The sequence below is a fragment of the Bicyclus anynana genome, chromosome 7 (genome assembly GCF_947172395.1).
Source record: "Bicyclus anynana chromosome 7, ilBicAnyn1.1, whole genome shotgun sequence".
NCBI classification, from domain to species: Eukaryota; Metazoa; Arthropoda; class Insecta; order Lepidoptera; family Nymphalidae; genus Bicyclus; species Bicyclus anynana.
In genome coordinates, this window is record NC_069089.1 from 1,975,551 (window position 1) to 2,001,345 (window position 25,795).

The following is a 25,795-nucleotide window of genomic DNA, read 5'->3' on the forward strand; positions in this document are numbered from 1 at the left end:
CTTTCTCTTCCATTGTCTTTTATCATTGGTTGTTCTTGTCCAATGAGCTTCTTTGGCGGCGTAAATTCAACTCAAAAAAAAAATCCAAAAAAAAGTAGATTCCACTTAGTACCAATTATTGAGACATACATGTCTTGCGGCAACTATTAATACATATTTGAAAAAATTATACATTTTGTTGGGAGTTGATTATATCTATTTTTTTTAATTTCAGGTTATTTGAGTGTAATTTACTCATTCAGCAATTCGCACAGGATTGAGAGTGTTAATAAAAATATATAATTATATGCAGCTCTTCATCAGAAAATTAAGTGTTGCACACTTAATTTCAACCAACTCAAACTCAATCAGATTAAGTTGGGAAACTCAAAATTATGCGATATACTCAAAACAAACATTTCGGTGTTACGTGTTTGGTGTTGAAAAATAAATGGATTTTGAAGAGTAAATTATATTATTAGTTCAAATAAGATTTTTAAAGTAAACATTGTATGTTTTAATTTTAACTGGTCATACATAAGGAAGTGTCGACACTTTTGGTTTCAGTCAAATTGCAGATTTTGAAATAAAATTAAGTGGGTGTAGCATAAATCATTCCATTTTTGGTTCTCTTGCTAATGATGTCATTCGCTTGCAGTATAGAAGAAAATTAAACGAGACGCATGCCTTATGTGTGATCAGCAATAAATAAAAATAAAAATTTTAAAATGTAAATATTGGCATTAAATATATAATGTACTTTGAAATTCCTCATTTATTTAATTTAATTACAATAATTTTACTATACAAAGCATACATTTATGAACAGAGTGCAGGTTTTTTATTAGCATGAATTTCATGATGTAAATTTGTGATATTTTCTGTGAAAGCTATCCAATTAAAAATTTTGTTCTAGTCCTTAATGGTAATTGAATAACAACTTTGGTGTCAGATTCAAAAGATATTTGATTTAACTTCTTTATCTCACTAGTTTGGAAAAACTCTCTTTGTAGCTCAAAATACGCTCGTCACTGGTTTTCGCGGAAAATAGCATAAAATACCTACTAATAGATCTAGTCATCTTGCGGTTACAATATAGAATCCTTTTAATTACTTAATTTTATTCTAAGTATTAATTGAAATGAAAATCTTGCCGTCGTCTATTCTTACTGTACGTACAAACATTCTCCGTATTTTTGTATATATATTTGTACCTAGTATATAGGATAACATATATATTTTAAACTGCAATGTATGTAAATTTTGCTACACTATAGTAAGAAAAATATGAATTTGATAATTCATGAAAATAGCATTTTCATAAAAATTTGAATATCTATTATATTATACTGATATTTTTATAAATAACAAAGTCGTCGAAGAGTAAAGGCTTTACTTGGAAATTTTATTTCAAATAAAATGTATATTATTTCTAATTATATTTGTTAATTTTAATTGTGAAAGTAAGTCCTTTATATGTGGACGTAATTGACGGATCGCCAATGGAGGCAGTAAATCGTGACAGAGCATAGTATATAGAGCGTGTAGTGATGTACAACGCTCGTGTCGATATCGATAAGCTTATAGAAATTTTAATAAAACATTTAATTTAATAAATTATTTATAATAACACACATCCAATTTGACTGTATATTGTTAATGTGAACATTCATGTATGTATATAGTAACACTTATAAACAACAATTAATAAACAGTTGGCTTTAAAAAGCGATCGAATCCGTGTTGTATAGAAATACACAAAAGAAAAATAATTACATCTGCAGTGAAAGACATTGTCAAGATCCGTAAACGAATCATAATTATGCGAATCATGATATAAAAATATATATAGCGAAATATTGCTCAGAGTCTAAGAGATATTGTAAATTAAAAGTTTTACGATTTTAATTCGCCTTTTATTGTACGCGCTGTATGTACCTGCGTGCGCACTTTGCTTTATAAAGCATATCTAACTTGTATAGTACGCGGTATGCAAAAGAGGCTGCAAATTTTTCATACATTGTTGGGCCCAAATTTGATGAATAAACCGTTATGAACCTGATATTATAAAAAGGATAAAATAAACAATGAAAGATCATCATTTTTTTCTATAAAAGTCTAAGATTCGTAGAAACTACCTTCACCCATCTTTTCGGTTTCACGTTTCTAATTCGGATTCTACTAACGTGCTGACATAACGTGTTGGGCCCAAAATGGTCAGTCTCCTTTCTCCGTAGTTAGAAATTTGGTGCACTTGTACATTATTTCACATATTTTAAGCTCAACTGGAAAATTACTACAAGTAGTCTATGTCATTGTATGTATAATAATTTATTCACCGTAAAAGACAGAAGCTGTCGTTGTATATAGATATAGAATAATACAAATGTATATTCATTTATGTGTGAGGTACGATTTATGTTTTTATTTGGATTGACTAAACAAAAGTGTGTTTACGACGGTAATGAGGGATTTTTTTAAAGTTGGCATTTCAATTAAGTTGCAACTGGAATGAAATATCGACAAAGCGATTTACACGTTTCACATACCTATTGTTCGCCATTTTACTTATGAAAGTTTGTATAATAGTGGATACATGCGTGTATTATAATAATATATTGAGTACTTAAATGTATTAATGTGTCTATATAATATACTGTAAAATTAATTAATTTTTGACATTTGTAGAATATTGATTTGCCAATAATGTTGCTGGAAACATATTCGTCAGATATTGCTTTGAGAATAATAATGTTGCCAGAAATATGTTTTTAATATACTGATTTATCAATTGTCGAAAACATATATGTAAAATGTTTAGTGAACAATGTTGATGGAAACATATTTTCAAGAGAGTGAGACGCATTTACATCACATTCAGTTCGATCGAATCGCAGTATTTTTTAGTATAACAGTTGTGGTGAAATCTAATTAAGGTTCATCTGATTTCCATTTAAGAATATCTTGGAGAAATTCCACCTAAGGTCAGTTGCCATAATCAAAAAATATAAAAATTAAAAGGAATCAACATAGAATATATTGTAATTATAATTTAATATAAAAATACTACGATACGACTTAACATGCGTTGTGTATTATGTTACGAGTGCCATAATTGTGTAGATGTCACATAAACTTCCTAACTGATACTTAAAATATCATACGCTGTATAATGGTTACAGCAGGAACTGTAAAATCCCATAAAATTTACCTCTTGCTACTAACTTTTTGAGGTAATATTTTCATATTTAATGAAGTAGGTAATTATTTTGTTCATACAAAATAACCGAAGACAATTTCGATATGATGGCCTTATCTCATATCACTATAAACTAGATGTTTTCTTGGTTTTAATTTTACATATCGAATATTATAAATAAAAAAAAAAATTGCCGAAGCCTAAGGTCCAGAGATGTTATATAAGAAAAAATGTAATATAAAAAATCTAAATTCAAAGCAAGATTTTTTAAATAATACAGGTGTAGAATGACTTGTCCATTTTATATTGTCTCTTAATTTTCCTGAATACTCCGTACTATATGTACTTTTTATGTGTATTGTGCACGCAAACGCTTGTCTATTGTAGTTGTGGCTAGATGAAGTTGGAAAAGAGTCGGTCAGTGATGTCAGTGATGTGCTGCATCTATCGATAACCCTTTTTACTTGTATAATACCTACTTAATTATATTGAAAAAAACACATCAATAAGAAATGATTAAAAATACCATTAATCGGAATTTTTGTAATAAAAATACGTATTGTCCATCTAGCAGATGCTCGTGAATTTAGGATTGTTTACTGTCTGCGGGGACTATAGTTGTCCAGGTTAATAATAAAGTTAAAGTTAAAAATTAGCATGTGTGTTATTCCAAATTTAAGGAAAGTTCGTCCAGTAGTTTTTGCGTGAAAGTGTAACAAACATCCAAATCGTATTCGTACATTCTTATAAACTCGCGCATTTTATTTTTGCAAATTTGATTTGAAATATTTTTTTTAATCTAATATGTACACACCACCAATAAGTGTTCCTTATTTTGTCCTTTAAAATTCGAAGTATTGAAGTATTGTCGAAAAAATTTTTTGTGAACATAGAAAACTCATGTATTTTTACGTAGTGCAATATATTATTATCGATGATGCATACATACAACCCTATTTCATTTAAAGCCCGACTAGAATACAGGAGCGTTTGCGTTTAAATTATTATAATCGAGGACTAACTTAAAACGGAACATAATCATTTTTTTTAATACCAAAATGTATATTAAAATCCATAAAAGATTTTGTACCTAATATAAGTTAATATAAAAATTCAATAACCAAAACAGTGAATGTATTTAAATATGATTTTTATATAAATACCATAGTATTTTTCCGATTTATATTACTTGATTATGTTACCAGGCATTCTCGCCAATTCAACATTCCTGTATAATAAAATAATAGTATAATAATAAACGTGTTAGTCCGTTAGCCTGGATGACTACCCGAGATTATTTTATAGTAAGACCTAAAGCGCCAAATCCACGAGCGAGTTTAGTCGGGACGATACCTCCATAATATCGATATCGATAACTTTACATATTATTGCGAAATAAAAAATTTGCTATTCGTTCCACTGTTTCAACAAATTAGATATACCTAATAAAATATAATAAATCTGATTTGTTTATTTCGACTTTCAGAAGAAAATGTAAGGCACCTATTTTGTTTTATGACACGTTTAGGTAATTTCGAAATCACTTTTATTCTCTTTTAATGGCGTAATTGTACGAGTAAGTCGTGTTTTAAATAACAAGCCTAATAATAGACAATATTTTTTGAGCTCCCAGATTGCACTGCATTTTGTTTTATAGCTTGGCAAATTCGTTCGTAACACTCCAGATCATCCGTGCGGGCCGGGAGGAGGGGGGGAGGGGGGGGGTTAGCGCGATCTTGCCAAGTTATACCCATATCGTCGGGAAACCCGTTCGCTCGTGAATTTGGCGCCTCACTGCCTTTGTTGATGCCTTATCTTGAAATGGTCCTTTTTCTATGAGACTGAAATCGTTTTAAAGTAAGGCGTTGCTAAAAGACATAAAGCCGAGATGTTCTGAGATTGATCCGCGTCTAAATTATTGCAAAAGTTCTTTGCTTAGTTGTGAGAGGTTGGGCATTGGTTAATATTTAAAAGACATACATTCTAGTCTACAGTCATTTCAGCTTCCTGTACCTCGCAATGATGAGTGAATGAATTTGATTCATAGGTGTTCATGTCCTATATCAATTACTTTATTATAAGAGGTTTTTCGCTGAGCGAATAATGGCTCTATGCAAATTTTACCCAACATCAAAAAGTCAGTATCGTTAGCTGTAGGTACATCACTAATTTATGTATAAACGATTTCAGTTTCATATTAACCAGGGCCCATTGGAGAAAACATTCGATGTAAAAATATAACGGTTGTGTTTTAGAGCAAATAATTGTTACTAAAGTTGTGAGTATACTGTTATCATGAACCTCGAACCTGTCCATTTGAGTACGAAATAATGTCGACTCATGAGGCCTCGTCTTGGAAGGTGAAATTCGCGCGACCATTGCTTCCTTAAGCACATGTTTGAACTAACTTTGAACTTTATAACAAGATGCATTGGATCCATTTTTTTTATTCTATACTAGTGGAGCCGGTCAAGCGTCACTTTACCCCTACCATACCCTACCCCTTGACTCTTAAACGTTTGTATGGGAAATAGAAAAGGGTTGTTTTGATGGTTTTCCCGGCAATTATTCTAATTTTTCTCACCTTTTAAACCTTCCCTATACCTCCACGAACATTTGAAGACCAAGATAAGATAAATCCGTTCAGCCGTTCTCAAGTTTTAGCGAGACTAACGAACAGCAATTCATTTTTATATATATAGATAGATAGATTAAACCATCAGCTGCGTTTTAAGCTGATGGTTTAATATAGAATAAAAAAAATGGATCCAATGCATCTTGTTATAAAGTTCAAAGTTTCAACGAACGAAGCGTGTAAACTACTTGCAATTCTTATGTAAAATACTAATTACTGGAGTAGTATCTTATTGATCAAATCAAAAGTTAGCTTTGAGATGAGCGACAAGACCCTAGACTTTTGACATCACACAGGCACTAACAACTGATAATTTGAGCAGTGTTGTAAGAGGGAAAAAAAGTAAGTTCCGTTTCCACACTTTTTTTTCCAAGCTAGATGATTTAATAAAATAGTTTCCGATTTAGAAATACTTTGAAATTGCATCAAGCGTTTAATACAACTTTGTAGGTTGCGACGCGGCGAATTCGCTGTTTCCAGACGAGGCCTTAGCCTTGAGAGTATAATCTTGAACTGATGACAATATAATAAGGTTTAGTGAAAAATTGTAAAACATCCAGAGACATCACTCGTGCCTACAAAAAAATACATTGTAAAAGAAATAGCTCTATATCTAATTGCCTTAAGAATGTTGTATTTAAAATTATTTTCGTCGATTTATCGTAATAAATGTTTATTTATTCGTGTATTTCGAAATTGCACTATTAGTAGTAAGTGGATGTTGTACGAATGTGAACTTTACTGAAACTTATCGTATGCCGATGATATAGGATTACATTAATCTATAGAAAATTGTCTGTGTTATTAACGAACCTCAAGAAAATAAATCATGAATCAAACGTAATTCTCGCTATTTGTATTGCGTAATATATTTATTTTGCAATTTTTCCGCGAAATTGACAAAATGCAGACAATGTTTTTTTTTCGTCAGATTCAACGAGTTATCATACATAAAAGCGACATTGTAAGTTGAAGTGAAGTTCGCATAATAAATGTTATTATATCACAGTAGTAATTGTTCTCTATACATGTGTTTAATGTAGGTATATGTAATGAGTGTCTTGATATCACAGACGGACTGTAGCTAAAATTTTACTATTTCTTTTCTAAAAAAGCAAATCTCTAAACACTTTCCATTTTGTCTAGCATAGCTTCTCCTTAACATATAACTATTAGAAACAACTCTATGGTTGTGTAGTTGCCTACCCTTAAGGGGTTGTGGGTTTGTTGCAGCGAGTTGAGGGTGAAACGTCTCGCTTTGTAAATGTAAATGATTTTTATAAATCTCCTCCGTATTTTGGAAAATATCAAACAATTCACAGTCAAAATAGCAATTAACAACCTCATTTACTTCAAAGGTAGGACGCGGTACGCGTGTTTTTGAATTATACTTTGGCCGTACTGCTTTTTTTATTCTAATAAAAGTTTCCAATTGTTTTAGTTTCACCTCTGCAATTATTATATACTAGATAATAATAGGTTGTGATTGTATATTTGATTTTAGCTACAGTTAGAACGTCTGTCAAATGAGCTTAACTTTTTTACCAAGCTAGGTAAGGTCTATGATCCGGGATGGAGATATATTGTACAACGAATAGTGTGGACTGCACTCTAAATAGACTATTGTAAATGATAATTGTGTTATGAAATCAGTTGTTCTTGGCTTTTAATGACAATTAGAGGCAGTGTTGGGCTTTACTTACTCATATAGGCATGCATGGTGTTGCTTCCAAGTATTACGTAAGCAGATTATTTAGACCCCCCCCCCCCCCCCCTGTCAGCAAAACTAAGCAAAGCTCAAACTCCCCTCCCATGCTTACTTATAAACAGTGATTTAAGTGTTACGTAAACAGCGTGATTTTTTTATTTGTGGCAATCTCCCAAAATGCGTATTGTTTTAAAAACAGACAGTGTGTGGGATTCCCACATGCGTAAAAAAGTAAATAACTACCTACTGCCGACATAATCACCGTCTAGACCCCCCACTACCATGCCATCAAAAATAAGCAAAGTTAAGACCAAGGTTTACCTTACCTTACTTACCGAGAAGTTATGTTACTTACGTTACTGAGAAAGAAACTCAAATGAATAAAACAGAGCATGCGTCAGCAAGACTTTTTCGCTCATTTATTTATTTGTCTTTTTTTAATTTTAACAATATTCATAATACATATTTTAATAGTTATTATTATTAGGTATGTCTTGAACATCGGCAATTCACAATAAACTATATTTAGTTACCGCCTAAAGGCACAGGTGATTCTTCAAACAGCCCTAATGGTGTACCTACTACAGTACCTACCTACCTATCAGGTACTCGTAGTATCCATTTGAACTTGAATTTGTGATTACTGTTGAAAACGTACCTAACTGTATTTTAGTTCATGTATGTCTATCTTCATGATTAAAAATGATAATTTCACTTCAGCCCCCCCATTCAGTAAAGTTACAACGATGTGGTATCGTTCATTACATGGCAACTTCGTTGCTAGTGACATTTTATTTGTGGCATCCCATAGAATTATTGTTGTTATAACAGAATAGAAGTAAAGTCTAATAAAATTTGTTATTGGCGAATATTACACCGACAAGTACATAAAATAACGGAATCACACCTCATGTTATTTGATAAGATAATCACAAAACTTTGCATATGAGGTAAATATTTGTTCCAGGTAATACAGACATTTAAAGTTCATAAGAAACTTTATCCTTTTTTTATTTTCCTTTCATTATCCATTTTTTTATTTTTCGGGTACCTATATAAAGCAGTAGGTAGGCAACCTCAAACTCTTCGCATTATGAGCCGTGCAGAGTATCTGTAAAATTTATGTTATTAAGGTATTTTTATATTTCACAACTAGGTAAAGTGCAGTTTTAATAACTATGTTACTCAATGTAATAGTTAGTGAAATATTTGTTTGCATTAAATGAGTGTGGTCCAATGGTCGTGTCTGTTAGATTGTAAGCATCTCGATGTATTTTGTAATGTATACCGTTCAGCAGTAAGCGAGGAATATTCCGTATTGATAAATAAAGCTAGTCATGTGTTTTATATTGTTTTTATTTACTTAAATCATTTAAGATATTTTTTTAATATCACTAAAAAAGGTTACAGATATATAATCAGACCAAGTCCAACAATCGAAAGTTTCATAAGTTTAAGGTACATGTTGGTCAAAGAAATTAAATATCACGTGTTTCAAACGGTGAAGGAAAAACATCGTGGGGTAACCTGCATACCAGAGAATTTTCTTAATGCTCTGCGTGTGTGAAGTCTACCAATCCCCTCTCATTCTAAGAGGAGACTCGTGCTCGATAGTAAGTCGCATATGGGTTGATAATGATGATGGCTGGTCTAGGCGTTTTCGATATAGGACCGTTCAGTAAACCAAACATCGAAATAATAGTGGTTGATACAAAGTTTGGTGGACATTTTGATATTTTTCAAGGAAATATCATTAGTATTAATATTTTTTGTATTTGTTCAAGTTGGCCCGCTTCCATCGTAGATTGTATCATCACTTCACATCCGCAGGGCCATTATGTAACTCGGTGAATGCTTTAAAATCACAGTCACGACAACAAATGGCAGCGATTTTTCGTTTTTGCGATCATGTAACATAGATCTTCCACCGAAATGACGTCATCTTGGATCGTTCTCTGTCACGGTCACTTGTAGGGATTTATTCAAGTTTTAGGCCTGTTTTTACGTATCGATAGTCAGTTTAAGCGATTATGTAAGCATAGTGATCATAGAAATAGGTGACACTGAAGTTGTCAAAGTCAATCGCTATAAAAACTAATAGAGAGCAGTGTTTTAACAAAGTTTACTTGACGCCTGTGATTCATTATTTACAAATAAAAGGACTTTTAGGATTTTTTTGAATTTTGTACTATAAAGGTATTATTTTATAAGTCAATAAAATCAGAATTAGAAAGTTATATATCAGTTTTACGTGTAAAATATTAACTATAATTGTGTTATTTTTGTAGTGTTTACTGACATCGCCGTGTCCTACATGCATTTGTATTGTACGCGGAAACGGATCTAAAAGGATGACTTTGCATGCTGAGATCCACAGAGATCTAAGTGATCCATTACAGCTTTGTGAGACCGAGTTCATTGCAAAACTTTCGTGTCGCGATACCAGCAGGTTTTAGAAGAAATACAAAGTCTTCGAACAACTGCTGTTCGCAATAAACTAGAAGTAAGTAAGTATTGTGGAGTAGGAAACCTGCATTCCAGAGAATTTTCTTCACTCTCTGTGTGTGTGAAGTCTGCTAATTCACATTGGGCCAGTGACGTTGGACTATGGGCCTAACCCCTCTCATTCTGAGAGGAGACACTAGCTCAGCAGTGAGCCGAATATGGGTTGATAACGAATATGGTATTTTTATATGGTGAGCTTCCATAGGATAAGTTAGTTTAAAATTTGGAGTAGGCTTATTCAGTACTAGCAGACACACCATAGTTTGACGTGTAGTTCCCGTTCCTGTAGGAATATGGGGAATTAATTATATCCCATATTACTCTGTGCTGTAGCTTTCCAATGGTGAAAGATTTTTTATAATCAGTCTAGTAGTTTTTGTGTTAGATTGTAAGAAACAAATAATATTATCTAAAGATGTGTCACTGTCATCCTAAGAACCTAAATTAAACCATTGAATATTATTTACAGGTCTTGGCAGCTTTAAGCATTTATGCCAATGGATCATACAAATGTCTCTATGATGGCTAAGGCATCTTTTACCAAATGCCTACATGAGTCACTGACGCTCCTGAATACCCCAGCTGTTTAAAAAAAATGTGTTAAGTTCCCTTTGCATTAAACACAAAATCATTATAAATAAGTAAGTAAGTATGAAACTAACTTATAGCACAGTATGAAACTAACATAAGGTACCTATTCATTATATTTTTAGTCTTTTTTTTTCTAAGACTCAACTAATTTGTGTTCACTAACACACTGAATCTTTCATAGGTTGATTTTGCATAAAAACTTATTTGTAAAATGAGATTGATTATTGATTGAGATTAATAAATAATACACAGAGTGCTTATTCATATCGCAGGATATTACTGTAAATAGACATATACCCAGGTGCTTAATCTAGATTAACATCTACTTACAGATTTATGAAAAAATTTGGATTGCCCGGGTATTGATTGCACCCATGTGACAATAGTTTGGCCTACAGGCCAAGAGCTAATAGGAGGCTAAAAATAAGAATTGAATAAAAGCATGGTACCTCCTTTTATTTAAACATTAACTTATTTATATATTGTCAATTAATATTTCAGATATGTGATGCCAATCTAATAATAACATAGTGGATGCTCAATTTGGTAGTGCATCATATGACTTGTACATGTGGAACCAGTGCAATAAAACCACTTGAGGAAAACCTGCGCAATAGGGACTGCTATTGGTTGTTAGGTAAGCTGTTGCTTAGGTATAACTGTCAGTTAATGAAACTACAGGATCCAAATCTAAATTTATGTAGGCAAAATACATAATACATTACATATAAATACATAATACACACTTCAATTCTTTCAGGTGACCAATGTTTGCATGATGACCCCCATCTTGGGAGCTGCTCCTAGATCCCATGAAGATTTGCACAACATTGCTGTGTCAGAAATACTGTGAAGCCTTGTAGTTCGGTGCATATTGTAAAGTGTTTCCTCACTCCAGAACCATGAACTCTGGTTTCCTAAACCCTCAAGCTATGCAACCGAAGGAGGAGACTTATCACAGGTCAGTATATTATATGCAGCTACTTTATAAGAACTTGTTGGGCAGTACCATGTATACCTACATTATGATTTTTTTTTCTAGGAGAATCACTAATAATTTTGAACAAGTGAAGACCTTAACAATGTTTCAACCAACACCTAAAGAAGCTTTCACTTGGCTGTTAGATCAAGGGCTGGATACAGAAAACAGTAATCCTTGTGATGGCGCGTATTGTCCAAGGATTCCTCACTCTAAACCATGATAACAAGTTGCTAGAACCCTCAAGCTATGCAGACAAAGGACTGGATATATTTTTTCGTGACCAAGCCTTCTGTATAATTATTTATACTTAAACCATACAAAGCACTATCTAGCCCCAAAGTAGGCATACAGAGTAGCTTGTGTTGTGGGTACTAAGATACTTGATATTATAATATTCATTTACATTTATATACTACCTATAAACACTTATATAATGTATAAAGACACACAAGACACTGGAAAAAACCCATACTCTTCACACAAATATTTTCCAGGTGTGGGAATCGAACCCATGACCGTGGATGCAGGAGCACTACTTACTGCGCCACGCGTATGTGTTTTTATTTTGAAGCAAATTATTAAAGTTGATAATTCAAATTGTAGTCATGTTTTTAATTAATCTATAATTAATTTTTAATTTACATTTTTGTTAAATATTTACCTATACTTCAGTCTATTTTTGTTAGAGGGGGTACCTATATGTGTAAGTAGGGTCGTTTCTTGATTAAATTAAACTAAAGAATGAAAGATATATATTATAACAAAATTTGTCAACAACAATATATCAAGTCTGAATAAAAAATACCAACACAAGTAAATATATTTTTTATTTTTAAGTAATAGATGTTACACAAATATAGAGTATCTACTTTAACTACCTGGCCCTACCAACTTAACATTAAACAACATTGTTTTTAATCAAATCATTATTTATTTATTTCCTACAATGTGGTAGGTACATGTTTTGTTCTTAAAATTTTTGAATTGTCGTCGTCGTCGTCATCAACCCATATTCGGCTCACTGCTGAGCTCGAGTCTCCTCTCAGAATGAGAGGGGTTAGGCCAATAGTCCACCACGCTGGCCCAATGCGGATTGGCGGACTTCACACACGCAGAGAATGAAGATAATTCTCTGGTATGCAGGTTTCCTCACGATGTTTTCCTTCACCGATTGAGACACGTGATATTTAATTTCTTAAAATGCACACAACTGAAAAGTTGGAGGTGCATGCCCCGGACAGGATTCGAACCCACACCCTCCGGAATCGGAGGCAGAGGTCATATCCACTGGGCTATCACTGGGCTATCACTGATTGAATTGTATAGATAAACAACTAATGTAGTATGCAATTTTTTCTTTTACAATTACTTAAATAATCATCATCATCATCATCATCATCATCATTATAAACACATATTCGGCTCACTGCTGAGCTCGAGTCTCCCCCAGTAAGAGGGGTTAGTGCCTACCCGCACTCGGGAGACCCCGCACTGGAAAGCGTGGTTGGTCGGTTGGATGGATGTTCGCGGTTCAAGGTCGTTGTGCTTGAAGGTCCATGTAAGAGGCCTATGTCCAGCAGTGGACGTCTATCGGCTGATAAGGTAAGGGAAGGCCAATGCCTAACCCCTCTCATTCTGACAAGAGTCGAACCCGTTCCGGGGCACGCACCTCCAACTTTTCAGTTGTGTGCATTTTAAGAAACTAAATATCACGTGTCTCAAACAGTGAAGGAAAACATCGTGAGGAAACCTGCATACCAGAGAATTCTCTTAATTCTCTGCATATGTGATGTCTGCCAATGTAATCCGAATATGCGCCAGCATATTTGGATTACATTGGCAGACATCAACAAAAGTTGGAGGTGCGTGCCCCGGAACGGGTTCGAACCCACACCCTCCGGAATTGGAGGCAGAGGTCACATTCACTGGGCTATTAGGGATAATAATAATAGTTAAATAATATTTCCTCCTAATAATAGATAATAAAACATATTTTGATGTGCAATTTTACAATAAAATTTTTATCTAATACTATGTAATACTGAAATTAACCAAATGATAATAATCATATTCTTTATATACAGTGATGTCATAATTAACTATATTAAATTAAAATGAAATTATATTTGACAATTTTCTCTCATATGCAATGTCATTATTGATAATAATCTTATAAAAAATCTGTTCATTAAATGTTTGTTTAATTCTTTCTTCATGAATCGTTCATAGAGATGAAGGATTCAGAATCACCAATTTTTTCAAGGTGTTTTGCACCTCAATGGTGACCAGCGACATGGAGACTTCCATAGTCAGTCCCTGGCACTCAAAGTTTAGAGCCCACATCTTCATGTTGATCTGAAATGTAGAAAATATTTTTTTATTACATGAACTACATATGCCCCCGGTTTCTTTAAGTAGATCTCATATTGAGATAAGAAATGGCCTATGTATTATATCTTGATTAAGAGTTTATATAAATGACAAATCTAGGGGGGGTTAATTGATATATTTATACCTCAGGTATATTACTTGGTTCTACAATATATTTCTGTGAGATGGTGATAACAAAAATAATACTTTGTTGTATTTATGTTGAGCTTCTTTTCAGACGAAGAATGTTTGTGATCCTTTAGTTTCAGGTTAATGAATATTGTTATCATAAACAATACATTATTGTAAATGATAACAATATTCATTATATGTGTGTGATATTTAACAAATCAAAATGATGATATTTAACAAATCAAAATGTGCAATATTTATTAAGCTGAACATGCACATAATAAAAGAAAATATAAAGTACAAATTATTATTTGAATTAGCAATTATTATCATTAAGAATTACATACACTGGATTAGGTAATACTATTCATTCATTCATGATTAGACCAATAGTCCACCACTCTGACCCAAAGCGGATTAGCAGACTTTACATAAGCAGAAAATTAAGAGAATTATCTGGTATGCAGGTTTCCTCACGATGTTTTCCTTCACCATTTGATACATGTGATATTTAATATCTTAAAATGTACACAACTGAAAAGTTGGAGCTGCATGCCCCGGACTGGATACAAACCCACACCCTCTGGAATCTGAGGCAGAGGTTACATCCACTGGGCTATTGCTGTGCTTATGGACCTGTATCCCTGGCAAACCCTCTAGTCTATACTCTGCAGCAACTGGGCTTTTATGGGATTAAACTGAACTCTTTTGTTTTTTGATTTGCCTTATATTTTATCCAGTTTTGTAGGAGATACATATACTTGTAGGATTTAACTTAACTATATATTGTAATTGAAATTTGAATTAATTATTTTAAGTGGCTAGCCTCAATCATCATAAAAAAATTACTAATCAAGGTAGGATTTTATATTTAGCCTTAATGTAACTAAAACAAAAACCTACAAATACAAACAATTCTAATACATCTGCATAATAAGACAAAGTTTGATTTTGATTATTCGTGTTGTACTTTGCAAGCCTTATAGTTTGTGCCGGTTTTTGTGAAACGATTTGGATGAAATTTCTAGTGCGTCACCAGCCAAACATACAGCTTGTAGACCAGAATCTCAAATGTTACCACCGAGATTCTGGCTTTCGGATCTATACCCGTAGGAGGATGCGGGGTTAAGTAAACAAAAAAAACACTTTTACAGTAATCACCGGTATTTGGCTTCTATATTTTTAGATGAACCTTTTTTTTACAATATAAAAGTAATGCTAAACCCTTGAGAAACCCTAAAAGGACAAAATATTAATGGGTTAAATTACATAAAAAAAACCAGGTTTCCTAAATGTTAAGTTACTTTGTACATACTTTGTAAATAAACAGTGGTTATCTCAAATATTTGTTTTATTATACCAATCCTTGGGGATTAGATGGTGTCGATATAGCGTTTGGATTTTTGTTGACCAAACCACTGCCACGGCTAGGTATTTAAAGTGGGTCCGTCGAACAACGCACTAGAAGTTATGAATTCACATCGCTACCAGCCAAATCCACAAGGATGATTCCATTTAAGTTCGCTTAGCAATTACACACGTTTATACTAAAGGGACAACAAACACGTTGCATTTTAAACACTCACGAAAGAGGTCTAGTTATCTCTAAATCTTATTGTAATCTGAACGGTATATCCGAATCACCACCAACAATTAATGTAACGCATCCTTTTAAAAAAACAATATATAAAAATAGAAGTTTTAGCATGACTCCATTTAACAAAAGAAAGAATAGGTACGACCTGACGTTTATGATGGAAGCTGACACCACGCGGTCGCTGACCTTGCTGTTGCATTCATCCGTCCGTCATTTTGTCTGGCGGCCAGCGAACCTCCAAGATTTACGCCGCTAACAGCATGCTACTCGACGCGTGCAAATGATTAAATGTAATAGTCAACTCAGGTTCCATAAAAATGTTCCAAGAATGACCAAAGGTTTCAGAACCGGCGTTTCAAATGTCTACAACCAATCTACGTTTCTACATAATAACGTGGTTGTATTAAGAAGAAGTGTGATTACATTAGGTCACGTATATAGGTTAGGTTAAGTTCAGAATATATTACATTCCCATCCTGTAACAAAATACGGAGGTTAGCACATGTCACTAAAGTTTGACCTACGCCGGACAAAGAAAAAAACAATTTCAACCGAGTACCTTAAAAGGATATCCCGCCCTAGTTCCCAGTAGGTAGCCATCTTAACATCTCACGGGAAATTTTTATGGTTGACCGGAACTGCAAGAATTTGTCTCTTTAGCACAACAAAATTCGATAATCACGAATGCTAACCAAATATAAATTCGAGTCTTACCAAGTATCTTACATCACTGCCTCTAAGTAAATTTAATGTTTTGGAAAGTCAACTACATGTCTCCAAATTTCAGCCAGCCAAAAGAAAAAACTCGAACGTGCCCGAGTATATAACGAGAAGATAACGGGACTTTCTTCATAAAAAACCTCACCAATAGCAAAGCTATAAAGTTACCGATTCATCTTTCTTACAGAGTACAATCAACAAATTGCACAGATAATATGTGACATTTGTTTTTAAAGTCGGTTTCGGATTCCATACCTTTCGTTACTTGTGGAATACCTCTAACCATATATTAAGTCTATATACAGATTATAAAGCTCCAACTACTTGTCCATATTTATTTGTCTGAGCACTTTAATATAAGCGCCATCTAGCAGCGAACCTCGTAATCTCTACGACATTCATCGATGTCGCTGCCTTTCGAAACAAACCTAGAGATTCCAAATTTGACCACCCAAAATTAAAATCCACGACGTTACAATACCCCCCAAAATAGTAGAAGTTTTTTGCTACCAAAAAACTTTCGCTGCCCTCAGCGCTCTAAGAAGCAATCATCTGTAACGACGTTATAAAAAAAAAAAAAAACACTCTATGCTAACACTGATAATGGAATAAAACACTCATCTAAACTACATAAAGAAAATATAAGTAAAAGAAAAAAAAAATATATATACCTAAATACCGATGATACCTAAAATTAAACTATAACTAACGTTGATGTAGATACTTGTTCCGGTTTCCCTTTGCTGTAACAAAAATGCCTGGTTCTATTTTACATCTTGAATTTATACTCTCATAAAATAATAGCAAACATAATAACTCTATCTATTTTTGCTCGTCGGCAACTAATAACAATAATTTCCGGCTACCTATTATAATGTTAGGTTCAATCACCTAAATTATTCACTATCTTCTTTAAACTACGCCCACCTAACTCTATAAGAAATTCTAAAACTAAACAACACTACTGGAGAATAACTTATGAAAATATCATAAACGATCTTGTTGCTTCATGCAGCTTGATCTAACACAGCCTATTTCAAACTGTAATACATGTTATCACTATACCATATACCAACATGGGACTGAGTCTCCATGTGAAATGAGTTCATATGACTCCATAATAAATGCCCAGAGTCTGGGAATAATTCCTAGCACAACGATTGCTAACAGATCTCTGGGAACAAAGCGTCTCTGTGTTAAACACAGCACAGTAAATATCTCACGAACTATATTTTGTTCATAGCGTGATAATAATATTTCTCTAATCACCTTTCAGGAATTTCCGACTAACCCAATCCAACTTGATCCATCCATTTCTAATACACACCTACCTCATCATTTATACTGACCTTTCATTCATCACTCTATCAAACTGTAGTAACCTATTTGTATTTATAAGTGTACTTTACCATTCTTCTTGTGTGTTTAAGTACCTAACTTAGTATTTATACACTTTATGGACGAATATATGAGTTAGTCTACCGTTTTAGGTCTTTAATATGCCAAGAGCCTATTTTTGTACCGTCTTTCCTCTCTAGTTCGTATACTAGTGGTGACAATACTTTGACTATTTTACACTTTTCGTATTTAGGAGCAAGCTTTGCCATTTTGAATTTTTGCGCGTCACTTTGTGTATATGTGGTTTTCCATACCCAATCCCCTACTGCGAATCTAGCATTTCTTCGCCTACGGTTATAATATTGTGCGTTCCTAGCGTGTGCCTCTAGAAGTTTCTTGCGAACACTATCATAAATCTCCTCCATGCATCCAAACTTCCCAGCATATTCATCACGTGGCATAGCTACCTTGTACTCACTCTGCGTATCTAAGTAGAAATCTCCGTTTATCACTGGCTCACGGGCGTGTACTAAGAAAAACGGTGAAAACCCAGTCGATTCATTTATCGCGCTATTTATTGCGAACTGGATCTTTCTTAGATTTAGGTCCCAGGTTCGATGATCCTCTTCTACATACGACGCTACAGCGGTCATAATTGTTTTGTTGTAGCGTTCTACCAGGTTTACTTGCGGAGTGTAACGAGGAGTATAGTGAAGCCTTGGCACGTTGTAGCGCTTTATGACATTCCTGAACTCGGAACCGGTCATTTGTGTTCCGTTGTCCAGGATTACCGTCTCCGGCGCTCCATGTACCAGGACCAACCCGTCTTCGAAGTTTTTAGCCACCAACGCTGATGTTGCGCGGCGTAACGGAAATAGTAGAGTGTATTTAGAGAAAACGCACGTTATTACTAGCAGGTATGTGTATCCAGACCTACTTCGTGGAAGTGGACCCGCTAAGTCCAAACTCACTACTTGGAAGGGACGTGAACATACCTTTGGTTTCCCCATCAAACCAGGGACTGCTTGTGTAGAATGTTTATATGCTTTACATACGTCACATGATTTTACGAAATTTTCTATGTCTTTGTACATACCCGGCCAGAAATATCTTAAACATAAGCGTCTATGTGTTTTAAAAACACCTAGGTGTGCAGCTGTTGGTTCACAATGGTTCTCACTTATAATTTTGTTTCTCAAACCTTTTGGAATGACCTCTTTCCAATCAAACTCGCTTATTAGATCATACTTGCTTTTACTTAAGCGAAATAAAATATTATCTTTAACCATATAATTTGGAAAGTGTGTAGGTTTAGAAACACAATTATTTTTTATCCTCTCATACCATTCATCTTTCATACCTGAGGTAGGTGTATCAGACGTTGCATGGATTGCCTCAACTTTCATGAGTCGCGATAGAGCATCAGGAACTACATTGTCTGTGCCTTTTCTATGTTCTATCTCAAAATCGAATTGAGACAGTCGGCAACCCCATCGAGCTAACCTACCAGAAGGATTTTCCAAATTCAAAAACCACTTTAAAGACGAATGGTCTGTAACTATCGTGAACTTCCTACTTCCTAAGTACGCTTGGAACTTTTCGACTGCAAATATGACTGCTAGGGCCTCCCGTTCCGTAGCACTGTAGTTCCTTTCATTCTTATTTAAAGATCTACTAACATAAGCTATCGGATGATCGTGACCCTCGATCATCTGTGACAACATTCCCCCCAAACCGTACGACGAAGCATCACAATGGACAGTAAAAGGCTTACTAAAATCAGGAACTGCTAATACTGGAGCTGACACCAATGCATTTTTTAGCAACGAGAAGGCCTTGTCAGCTGCCTCGTTCCACTGGAACCTCGGCGCGTTCCTCCCTTTGCTGGTCAGCTTGTTCAGCGGTGCTGCAATTGTTGAAAAGTTACGAATAAATCGCCTGTACCAAGAGCAAGTTCCTAAAAATACTTTTACTTCCCGGGCTGTGGTTGGGGTCGGAAAATTTAAAATTGAAGAGATCTTATCAGGATCCGTATGTAACCCAAACTCATCAACTACATAACCTAAATACTTGATTGACTCCCTAAAGAATTTGCATTTGTCAAAAGACACTGTCAAGTTAGCTGACTTTAATTTATCCAGGACTCTATTTAGCAACAACAAGTGAGTAGAGAAATCCGATGAACATATCACAATGTCATCTATATAACAAAAAACATAACCATTGTCTACGTCACTACAAAAGTTTTGATTTATTAATTTATCCATTAATCTTTGTTGCCGCGCCGGAGCATTACAAAGTCCAAAGGCCACAACTTTGAATTTAAATAATCCTGCCCCTTCAATTTGGAAACTCACTTTTTCCTGTGAACGTTCTGATAGAGGTATCTGCCAAAATGAAGATGACAGATCTATAGTCGACAGGAATTTGGCCTCCTTCAAACTATCAAGTATTTGAGGAATGTATGGTATAGCATACGAGTCCTTCTTTGTCACTGCATTTAGCTTCCTGCAGTCCAAGCAGAACCTCCAATCACCATTTGCCTTTTTGACTAAAATAACTGGGTTGTTCCACGGACTTTCACTGGGAGTAACGACGTCTAATGCCAACATCTTTTTTAACTCTTCCTGCAACGCCACCTTCTTTTCCGGCGATAGCGGATATTGTTTTACCCTAATGGGTAGAGCATCACCCGTGTCGATGTCGTGCTCTATTAAGGACGTCCTACCAAGACCTTTTAATTCAAAAGAGATGTCATGGAATTTCCCTATAATGGCATTTGCTAGTTCTTTCTGCTCGGTTGACAGATTTTCCAAAGACTGAATAGTGTTTACCCTATTCGTACTCAAAGTCTCGCAGAAGCTCGCTGGTTGATACTTATAGTCAATGCAGTCTAGTATCTCTGGGGCGATATTGAATGCCCTCCAAAAATCTATACCTAATATTATATCCGATATTATTGTAGGTATAACAAAAAATTTAATGGCACAGGTAGTGTCATGACATGTTATTGGTAGGTACATGTAACCTATACTTTCCAGCTTAACACCATTTGCCACGGTGCAGGAGATATTACTAAATTTTTCTAGCTTGAAACCCATTTTGATGAAGTTTTCGTGAGAGTTGTTACCTAGTATTGAGATGCATGCTCCTGAATCAAGTAGACCACAAATTTCAAGGTTGACTACTTTAAATTTAAGATAAGGCCTAATATCATTCTTTTTTGGTTGAAATCGAACAGATGCCAAAGTGCCGAAACTTTTTAATTTTTTAAATTTTTTATTTATGCTGGCATCGTTCGAGCAGACTAGTTTTTTGGACTAGTAGCCGCTTTGTTACATTTTGGACACGTAAACTTCGTGTACCCAGGGGTTTTACAACCGTAACAGTGTACGTTATGCCTCACTAACCGCTGGTTTCTATATTTGTTACCAGTGTGTGACGGCCCTGCCCTGGTTTGGTCATTATCATTAACCCGTCCTTTGTTGTGAGGGTTACCATGTTCATATTTACCCTGGCTGTTATAAAACCGATTTTGATGCAACTTGCTATGTTGTTTATAACGACCCTGGTCATTATGAACCTGATTTGAATGAAAATTTTGTTCGTTGTCCAAATATGCCACATTTTTATTTTTATTTTTATAAGTAAATTCAGGAGTTAAAATAGAATTCGAACGGCCGGGCTCAGCAAATTGTGTGGCCCTTTGACTGGCCGCTTCGAGTTTCCTGCATGCATCTTTCAGCTGCGATATGGATGAAATGGTTGTCAACGCGAGCTGCTGCGAAAACTTTGGGCGTACATTGTGTAATAGAATTTCTAATTTTTCGACCTCGGACATCGAAGTCCTCAGCCGAGCAAACAAGCAAGCCATTATAGAAAAATATATATGCACGGGCTCTTCAGCCCCCTGCGTCCTAGATCTTATCTCTCCTCGCAACCTATAGTCATAATCGACGGGGTCAAATTCCTCTAATAAAAGATTTTTAAGGTCAGACCAAGAGCGTACCTGATCTCTGATACCTCTGTACCAGAGTAGTGCCTGATCTTCAAACAGCTGAACCGCCGACCTGAAGAGTTTAGCCTCAGAGACACCGTAGCAAAGCTGAAGCTCCTCCACTCGTTCGACGAAGGAGCGCGGATCGGTGGAGCCATTAAATTTTAGGTTCCACTTCGCCAGGTTTTTGTCCCCGGAGCACTCTATTTCCGAAGCCTCCGCTGAAGGTGACGGCTTAGAAGATGTAGACAATTGTTCTGAAACATTTTTTCCAGGCGCTTCAATGATTGCAATAAATTTTCCTAATCTCAGTCTGGCCTCCCCGACCTTGGCTGAAACCTTAGCTGATTCGTCGACCTTCAATCTGTTTACTCTATGAAACAGGTGATAGGCTAGGGCCTCTGCCCTTGCTATAGATCCCCTATCACCTGATTTTCCCCATCCTTCAATAATTGTGGCTAGTTCATTTAACTTATCATTAATTATTACTAATTCGGTGTTGCTGTCTATATTTGTTTCTAATATGGCAGTCGAGGGGCACTCAATCATGAGGCCTCGCATCTGCCTCCTAAGCTCATCTACAGTACTACCCGGAGTCTCGGATCTGATCGAGACCTCGTATACCAGCTCATCCTTCCTCAAAGAGTGAAACTGTATTTCCTTATGACCTGACATTATTTATTGGCCCCACGTTGGGCGCCACTGCAAGCCTTATAGTTTGTGCCGGTTTTTGTGAAACGATTTGGATGAAATTTCTAGTGCGTCACCAGCCAAACATACAGCTTGTAGACCAGAATCTCAAATGTTACCACCGAGATTCTGGCTTTCGGATCTATACCCGTAGGAGGATGCGGGGTTAAGTAAACAAAAAAAACACTTTTACAGTAATCACCGGTATTTGGCTTCTATATTTTTAGATGAACCTTTTTTTTACAATATAAAAGTAATGCTAAACCCTTGAGAAACCCTAAAAGGACAAAATATTAATGGGTTAAATTACATAAAAAAAACCAGGTTTCCTAAATGTTAAGTTACTTTGTACATACTTTGTAAATAAACAGTGGTTATCTCAAATATTTGTTTTATTATACCAATCCTTGGGGATTAGATGGTGTCGATATAGCGTTTGGATTTTTGTTGACCAAACCACTGCCACGGCTAGGTATTTAAAGTGGGTCCGTCGAACAACGCACTAGAAGTTATGAATTCACATCGCTACCAGCCAAATCCACAAGGATGATTCCATTTAAGTTCGCTTAGCAATTACACACGTTTATACTAAAGGGACAACAAACACGTTGCATTTTAAACACTCACGAAAGAGGTCTAGTTATCTCTAAATCTTATTGTAATCTGAACGGTATATCCGAATCACCACCAACAATTAATGTAACGCATCCTTTTAAAAAAACAATATATAAAAATAGAAGTTTTAGCATGACTCCATTTAACAAAAGAAAGAATAGGTACGACCTGACGTTTATGATGGAAGCTGACACCACGCGGTCGCTGACCTTGCTGTTGCATTCATCCGTCCGTCATTTTGTCTGGCGGCCAGCGAACCTCCAAGATTTACGCCGCTAACAGCATGCTACTCGACGCGTGCAAATGATTAAATGTAATAGTCAACTCAGGTTCCATAAAAATGTTCCAAGAATGACCAAAGGTTTCAGAACCGGCGTTTCAAATGTCTACAACCAATCTACGTTTCTACATAATAACGTGGTTGTATTAAGAAGAAGTGTGATTACATTAGGTCACGTATATAGGTTAGGTTAAGTTCAGAATATATTACATTCCCATCCTGTAACAAAATACGGAGGTTAGCACATGTCACTAAAGTTTGACCTACGCCGGACAAAGAAAAAAACAATTTCAACCGAGTACCTTAAAAGGATATCCCGCCCTAGTTCCCAGTAGGTAGCCATCTTAACATCTCACGGGAAATTTTTATGGTTGACCGGAACTGCAAGAATTTGTCTCTTTAGCACAACAAAATTCGATAATCACGAATGCTAACCAAATATAAATTCGAGTCTTACCAAGTATCTTACATCACTGCCTCTAAGTAAATTTAATGTTTTGGAAAGTCAACTACATGTCTCCAAATTTCAGCCAGCCAAAAGAAAAAACTCGAACGTGCCCGAGTATATAACGAGAAGATAACGGGACTTTCTTCATAAAAAACCTCACCAATAGCAAAGCTATAAAGTTACCGATTCATCTTTCTTACAGAGTACAATCAACAAATTGCACAGATAATATGTGACATTTGTTTTTAAAGTCGGTTTCGGATTCCATACCTTTCGTTACTTGTGGAATACCTCTAACCATATATTAAGTCTATATACAGATTATAAAGCTCCAACTACTTGTCCATATTTATTTGTCTGAGCACTTTAATATAAGCGCCATCTAGCAGCGAACCTCGTAATCTCTACGACATTCATCGATGTCGCTGCCTTTCGAAACAAACCTAGAGATTCCAAATTTGACCACCCAAAATTAAAATCCACGACGTTACAACTTAATGCTTAGAACTTAAAGGTTACATGGTGCAGGTATAGTTGTGGTTTAAATAGGCTTCTTAATGCAATATGCTAGTCACAAAACCAAGTATTATGTTAAGCTAATAATAGAAAATTATGAATTTCAATTGAATATAATTACTATCTGATGCTTGATGGTTCCACCTGCATAGTTCCCACTCCCTTGGGACTATAGGGATAAAATATAGCCTATTACACTCACAAGTTATGTGACTTTCTGTTGGTGAAAGAATTTTCAAAATCGGTTTAGTAGATCCAGAGATTACCCCCTACAATATCAAAAATTTCCTCTCATCCTCTTTAAAATAATAATATAGAATATAGATGTGTGATAACTTACACAACGCAACTGGCAGACGCGAACACGGAAGGTTTATTTAGTAGCCTGACTTTCCAAAGGCCCTCCAAAACAACCCATCGCCAAGTTTGGGTGGCACTCTGCAATCTCCAATTAGAGTTCAATTGGCGATCATTGAGTTTCCCGGACATCTTTAGTAGCAAGCGATGAACTTTAATATACAAAACACTATACAATATACTTTACATATTATCACAACGACCATTAAATTAATCATAGGCAGACGATAAAACTTTGAAGAACTTTCGTGTAGATAATGTTTTATGTAAAAGTGGCCGTTTACTTTGATAAATTAACTATTAACACTTATAAAAATGTATACGATAAAATGATTAATTAATTACTTCTATTGAAAACAAAAAACTAGCAGTAGCAAGTACTTTGATCCAACGAAACCAATTTTTTTATTAATATTTTAATACGGCTTTGTTTACCAACAAAGAAACTATGGCACTTCACTTCACCACAGACAAACAGCAAAATCAAATATAATGCGAATATGTGCAAAAGTATGCCGCACCCGTAGTAAGTAGTACCGGGAAAGGGTGTATTTTATTTAGTCGCATAATGTCGATAAAATTTTGCGCCTAGAACGATTTCACTAGGCATTGTGGCAGTCTTTTGTCTTACATAATCGGAATTGCAAAAACACTCTAGTGTTCACTTTTGCTCAGCGTTACACAGTTAGAAGTGATACGTCAAGATACATAATCAGCCTGCTGGTGAGATTAAAAAAAAAAAAAAAACAAGGCTAGTCAAATAAGAATTTAATAACTACATCAGGCAATTGCAGTTCAGCTATTGGTCTACTTCTGAAACTCGACCGTCCTACTGTACTAGTTACTACCAATATCAATTCCGTCAAAGTCGGTCCGTAATATAATCACACTAATATTATAAAAGCGAAAGTTTGTGTGTAAGTATGTCTGTTCCTCTTTAACGCTGCAGCTACTGAAGCGATTTGGCTGAAATTTGGAATGGAAATAGATTTTACTCTTGGATTAACACATAGGCTACTTTCATCCCATCCCTGAAAAATGCATAGTTCCCGCGGGATTTGTGAAAAACTGAATTCCACGCGAAGTCGCGGGCGTCCGCTAGTTATTATATAAGCGATTTACAGACAGACAGAAAT

General features: G+C 35.1%; 1 protein-coding gene and 2 long non-coding RNA genes across 6 annotated transcripts in view; 2 read left to right on the plus strand and 1 right to left on the minus strand.

Annotated features, from left to right (window-relative positions):
* LOC112047386 (transcription factor RFX3) overlaps window positions 1-8,866 on the plus strand; it is a 29,062-nt gene extending 20,196 nt beyond the window's left edge. Inside the window, exon 16 of the mRNA XM_052882385.1 lies at window positions 215-8,866. The gene's annotated coding sequence lies outside the window, so the exon portion shown is untranslated. The remainder of the gene's footprint in view (window positions 1-214) is intronic.
* A 487-nt stretch (window positions 8,867-9,353) lies between these two features.
* On the plus strand, window positions 9,354-15,444 carry LOC128198211 (uncharacterized). Of its 4 annotated transcripts, XR_008250945.1 has the most exons (7): window positions 9,360-9,717; window positions 9,810-10,024; window positions 10,496-10,667; window positions 11,119-11,254; window positions 11,378-11,578; window positions 11,660-12,823; window positions 13,462-15,444. It is a non-coding gene; the product is annotated as an uncharacterized LOC128198211 (long non-coding RNA). The 4 variants fall into 4 exon arrangements; XR_008250944.1 differs by lacking the exon at window positions 13,462-15,444 and having other exon boundaries at window positions 9,354-9,717; window positions 10,496-10,671; window positions 11,660-12,417; XR_008250947.1 differs by lacking the exons at window positions 11,119-11,254; window positions 13,462-15,444 and having other exon boundaries at window positions 9,354-9,717; window positions 11,660-12,417.
* On the minus strand, window positions 12,410-25,318 carry LOC128198212 (uncharacterized). Its single transcript, XR_008250948.1, has 2 exons — window positions 24,643-25,318; window positions 12,410-13,954 (listed from the first exon to the last, which is right to left on the minus strand). It is a non-coding gene; the product is annotated as an uncharacterized LOC128198212 (long non-coding RNA).
* Between the last annotated feature and the right edge of the window lie 477 nt (window positions 25,319-25,795).